The following is a 6189-nucleotide window of genomic DNA, read 5'->3' as shown; positions in this document are numbered from 1 at the left end:
TATATATTCAGTTAGTTACATAGTTGAATTTAAAGAGCCCAGGAATTTCAAATGTTAAAAATAAATCTTATTATAAATAGGACAAGGGAGGCATAACCTCTGCAGAGGCTAGTTAAGAGTTATCCTACTGGGACAGGGATCCAGTTGGAGACCTAAGAACAGAAGACCCAAGGGGAGACTTTGCATATGTATAAAGAGTTTTGTTCCTCAAAAGATAGGCAACTTGCCTCCCAGGGGAGAAGGTGTCATCATTAGGGGTCCCAGAGACTTGCTATATATTACCAAGATGATGAAGTCCTATTGGTCCTACCCTTTGCAGCGACACCCAGAGAACAACATTCCTGGAGAATGGCCCTTGGGCGCAGAGGGGTGGTGAGGATGTGGGATGGAAACTGCTCAGCATATGTTCCTGGGTCAGGGTGAAAGGAATCATCTGGAGGGCTCTTCCTGAGCATTCTGGGAAGGAATGCTGTCCTTACTGCAGTACTGTGGAGTTATCAGTGCATGGATGGGACTGGTTGATGTTGCTTTGAGGGAACCCCCACGCTCTATCTTGAGCAAACAAACCCAGGTGAACCCACGGGATTCTGATCTTGTCGTCAAACCAAGCCCTCTAAGCATCACTGAAGTTTGATTCTCAGTGATTCTTAAAAAATACTGCACAGGGAACCTGGCTTTCTGTTCTTCTCTACTCTGGGGTCAGAACTGGAGTCTGCCCTCCAATATCAGATCCGTTTCTTGGGGACCAGTGCCTTCTGGAAAGCTGCTGGTTGTTTGCTCCCACCCTCTCAGTTTCTGCCCATTGCCTAGAAATTCTGGCCAAAGGACATGAGCACTTCTCTCTCACTCATGTACCTAGGGAGCAACAGGACTCACTTGATTTCCTTCAGGCTGACCAAATACCACAAGAAGTAACAAAGCTTCCTCAGAGAAAACTTTATTTGAGAAAGTTTTGTTGTTTTTAAGTTTTAAAGTTAATGCTGACATTTCAGTACTCTATGGATTGAAGAAATACTTAAGGACACAGACTCTCAGGACTGGAATAGTCTTTGAAGTGAACTGGTTAATTTGCCTGACCAATATTGAGATCCTAAGTAGTGAGCCTCATCCCTAGTATTTTTTTTTATGTTGGAACCATATTACTTTATAAACTACTTGCTCCTTTTCCTAATGACTCTAATTGCCAATCAAGCTTTACTTTTATTAATTCAATAAACCCACACAGTACTTTCTAATTGGTTCCAACACTGATGTCTTACATAAAATTGAATAATTATATCTATTTCTAGATGCTTTGGATATGGAGGTTTCTAATAGCACCTCCACCCCTTGACCAGTCAGCTCCAACTTCTGTTATAATTATAGTACCTAAATCAAGCCCCTGATAGATTCTGCTGCTTTTGGCCTCTGGATTTTTTCTGAGGTTAGGGAACTCCACATAGAAGACAATCTGATAACAGGTGGGTGTCCATTCCTTAGGGAGGAAAGGGTTTGCTTCAATTTATAGTTTGTAGTTCATTATCAAAAGAAGTCAGAGCAGGAACGTGGAGCAGATACCTAGAGATGGGAACTGAATCAACCTCTCTCTACCATCTTATATCACACCAACCCACGGGTGGCGCGGCCCACACAGAGCTGGGTTCACCCACATCAAACCTCAATCATCAGTAGAGGAAATGTCCCACGGGCTTGATCACAGGCCAGTCTGGTGGGAACGTTTTTCTCAGTTGAGGGTTCCTTTTTCCCAAACGACTCCAGCTTCTTCCAAGCTGACATAAAAGTGAGAAGCATGGTGGTTTACAGCTCCCAAACGGATCACTTAACCAGTGAGTCAGGAATGGCTTAGTGAATCTCTCAGCCTACCAGTCTTTGGAAAAAAAATACTGGAGTGTAGACTATATAGCTTTTCAGATCATCTCCAAAGCAACTGGACTCCACTGTCCAGAGTAACAGCCTTTTACTATCCTAAGAAACAAGTGTCAACAGTAAGAAACATTGGCAGTTGACATTAGTAGAAAGTTTGCTTTGTGGCCAATAAATCCTAGGGGCTGTATATCATATTACTTAATTTAAACACAGAAACAAGTATGAAATATCCTAGTTCAGAGAAGAAGAAACTGAAGTCAGAGTAACTTTCTACAGACACTTAGTTGGTTGATGGCCAAGGCAACTAAAGTCAAGTGCTGGTTTAGCTACTGAGATAATATCTTAGGTCAAACTTTAGATAGGATATGTGAGTTTCCTAAGGAAAGCAGAGGTGACATTAATGCTCACTGTGAAGATTAGTCTTTTTCAATATGACAATATGCCTTAGTTTGGGTCTCTGTTGTTGTGAAGAGACACCACAACAACTCTTATATAGGAAAACATTTAATTGGGGCTGGTGTGCAGTTCAGGGGTTTAGTCCATTATCATCATGGCAGGACATGGTGGCGTGCAGGAGACATGGTGCTGGAGAAGGAACCGAGTGTTCTACCTCTTGATTTGCAGGCAATAGGAAGTGGTCTATCTCACTAGGTGTGGCTTGAGCATATGAGAGACCTTAAAGTCCACCTCCAGAGTGACACACTACCTCCAACAAGACCACACCAACTCCAGAAAGGCCACACCTCCTAATAGTGCCACTCCCTTTGAGGACCATTTTCTTTCAAACTTCCACCCAGTATATTTAGGAAGTGTCTAGGTGATGATTAGCACATAGTATACCCTACAATTCTTAGGGGTATTATGCAACCCATAGGAAAATCACACTTGGTCTGTTCAGGGAAAGTAGAAAGCCTCTCTTTGGACATGAAGAGATGATGCCTCCCTCGCTCTGCTTCAAGTTCTGAGTTCTGAGCACTGAGCATCAGTCCCTGTGCTCTCTGGCTGCCAAGAGCATCCTTGCACACCTTCTGTGAGCACATCCGTTATTACTGACTTGAACTTCTGCTTCTCTATTTGTATCTTCACACATTTTAAATTCAAATGAGTTGCTAATTGATTCACCCGCCATGCCCCTACTTATTCCTTAGTATATCACAGCTCTTTGTAATTAGTGTTCTGACGACACCCAGAAAGAGCTGATTTCCCACCATGTTCCAGACCAGTACATGGAGAGGAAGGATATGGCTGTCACAGAGGGCTCTGTAGAAGCAGATGTTGAAGTGGACTTGGGAATTCTGGTGTGTTTTGGGGGACGGTCTGTGGGTGGGGATTGGTGTCTGTGAGAAGAGGGCAAGAAGCAGGATTCAGAAAAGAGCAGGGAGGATGAACTCTTACCCTGTTTGCTTTTCAGTCTGGGGCAAACATGATCAGAGTTGCTCTGCCTTAAACACACGTGGTGAGGCTTTTACACTTTGCATTGCTCGGTTGCTGAGTGGCACAGTGAAGATGCGCACTTGGGAGGCATCTTGCAGTGCAGGCACAACCCTGAGGATGCAGTAGCTGATGGCTTCCTGCTCATCAATCTCCCTGCAACTGGGCTTCAACCTTCCAAGAAAGGGATCTAATTGAGCCCTAGGGATAGAGGTGGTGCCTCTCTGATCTAAAACTAGACATGAGAGATCATCAGCCTAAAAGAAGAGGTAGGATCTATAAGATGCTGCTATCTTTCTCTCTGTATTCTGGTTCAAGAGTTATTTTGGTAGCCAACGCCCTGCCCCCTTCTTTAGAGGTTCTTGGTGGGCTAGGGATTATGTCTGTGTAGACCCCACAATACATAGCACAGTGCCTTTTGGATCATGAAGATAGAGCAGGTGTTTATTAAACAAAATAGAGGAGAATTATACAAAAATTTTAAAGGGAAAAGGTGGCCCCTTACGTCGACTTTGAACAATTACTTAGCTGAAAAAGCAGAATTATTCACTGGTAACCACACAGAGTAGATATATTAAAATTATAAATCTAAAGTTGAAATCATAAATTTCAGAAAACACTGGCAAGTATGACTCTGATTTCTTGCAGTATTAAAATGTTAGAAGCAAAGGAGAAGTCTACTGAGAATGTTACTAGCATTTTAATTTTTTCATAAGCCAGAAAGCATTTAAAAATTAAAGAAAAGTGAACCACTGGGAAAATATTTGTAACAGATGAAGACTTATTAATTCATGAAGAATTTATACACATCGGTTGGACTAATAAAAATCCCCTAATGGAGAAAAAAGGGCAAAGGATATGGATGTTCACTTTTAAGGAGAAAAACAACTGAGTCATGGGTATAAGCAAAGGGTGGGCTCTTTTCTTACTTGATGAGTTTCGGTTTCAGAACCGAAGAGACAGATTCTTGTGTATCTAAATGGCAGGTCTTGAGAGCACAATAGCATTGGCAGAGGGCAGGGAGATGGAGTTTATATCTAATAGGGATTTGGTGCTGGAATCAATTTCAACAATTTTCATGAGGACATTTTGGTCACACAAATATAAAGCTTTTGAGCCAACCATGCTGCTTCTGAATATTTTCCCTAAAGAAGTCATCTGAGATATAAACAATGATAAATACCAGGCAATGAAAGATTCAAAGGGAAATAAATTAGTTTATTCACTTACTATGCAGCTATTAAAATTCACCCTGTTGAAGAAAACTTATTGAAATCAAGTTATACTATTAAGTTGATGAAAGTCAAATATAAACAAGGCAAATCAAAGCATATTTATGAATATTTTTATCTCTACATCCTAGATGAATAGAAATTAATCACTATATCAGAATGATGATAATTATTTTTTCTTATTTCAGTATATTCATATTCTGTACGTATTATTTTGGCATTAAGATGAATCAACCAGACCTACTCTCCAGTTCAACTCCTCCCCCCTCAGCCCCCAAGGCTTGTGAACAAGACGCCAGGAATAGATGAAACTTTAGCACAGTTCTGTTCCCTGCTCTGGTCATTGATCTCAGACTACTTATCCTGCATCTTTGACTAAAGGATGTCCTGATCCTCTCATTTTTTCTCAGTCAAAACACTTAGCTGTTTCTGTGCTGAGAAGGCACAAATTGTTCTGCAGTATAATGAATGCGGATTTGGAAACTTCCATGTTTAATTCCAACTCCCAGATGAAACAGTCACACCCTTGAGCTCTGAGACTCGCTCTCCTCTTTGCAAAATGAAGTTATGAGCATCCACCAAGTTTTCTTTTCATGGGGACACAGACCTGGGTCCAGACTGTTTTGCCCCAAATGCTATCTTTGCTACTACCGACTGTAGAATTGGAATTATAGCCAAGTGTTTAACCTTTCTGTGACTGATGACTCACGTAGTAAGAGATAACGACAGCATCCACTTTGCAAGGTTTTAGAAGCATTTTGAAGATTAACAAGCGCTCCAAGCAATCCCAGAACCAGCTGCATGCTGTGCCAGCATTTGCCATGATTATGCAGTTGGGGCACTTGGTGCAAAACTCGTCATAGACAGACAATTCAGTTAATCAAGCTCTTGAAGACCGCTTGTTATGTGCCAAGCTCTGTTAGAGGTCTAGGGGTATCAGAAAGGCCCTCATCTCTGCTAAAGTCTTGAAGGGGAGGCATGTACCTATAGAAACACAACTTGAGCTGAGTGGAGGAAGTCAAGGCACCATTCTGTATGGGGCACCTTACCCGCTCCAAAAGCAAGCTGTCCTCTGTCACAGGAGCACTAAGAAGGAGACGAACCTGATAGAAACTTGGGGCATGTAGCAGTAGCCACCCTTCTCCCTTGACTCCCTTCTCCTTTGAATCAGCTCTCGACAAACCCTTAAGTGGTGACAGAGCAACAGGAAATAACAGGGAAAAAACTAGGAGAGGGTAAGTGTGTTTTCTTCCCAATTCTGCTTGCTCCCTCCTGTCTTAGGCAGCCTGGCGGAACCACACTGCGTTGTAGCCATGCGTGCACACTTTTAAAGTTCAAGGTCCTTTTTCAGTTGCTGCCACCCAGGCGTGGGAATTATGCTCCCTCCCTGAGCTGCTCTGACCTCTCATGAGAAGCCCTGTTCACTCCCATGTCCTTTGAGAAGTAAATACCCAAGTATTGCTGTCACAGAGGCTTAGGGACATTCATACATTGGAACAATGGGTAAAGCTCATTTTCCTCAAAGATTCTTCTGTTTTCTGAAATCTCATGACTATACCTCACCTCAACACATCTGGTTTCCGTTGCCACTCACCCCTCTGGGTTTTCAGTGGTGCCCAACTTAAAGTTCAAGTTTCTCAAATACAAGTCAAGAACAGGC

At 42.3% G+C, this 6189-nt stretch overlaps 1 protein-coding gene across 2 annotated transcripts in view; it reads right to left on the bottom strand.

The window, feature by feature from the left end:
- The window catches only part of Cpne4 (copine 4), a 481784-nt gene that overhangs the window by 218337 nt on the left and 257258 nt on the right, over nucleotides 1–6189 (bottom strand). The gene's annotated exons all lie outside the window — the stretch shown is intronic.

The sequence above is a fragment of the Microtus ochrogaster genome, unplaced genomic scaffold, assembly GCF_000317375.1.
Source record: "Microtus ochrogaster isolate Prairie Vole_2 unplaced genomic scaffold, MicOch1.0 UNK33, whole genome shotgun sequence".
NCBI lineage: Eukaryota > Metazoa > Chordata > Mammalia > Rodentia > Cricetidae > Microtus > Microtus ochrogaster.
Note: the sequence above shows the minus strand (reverse complement) of the source record. Positions and strands in the feature narration are given on the sequence as shown.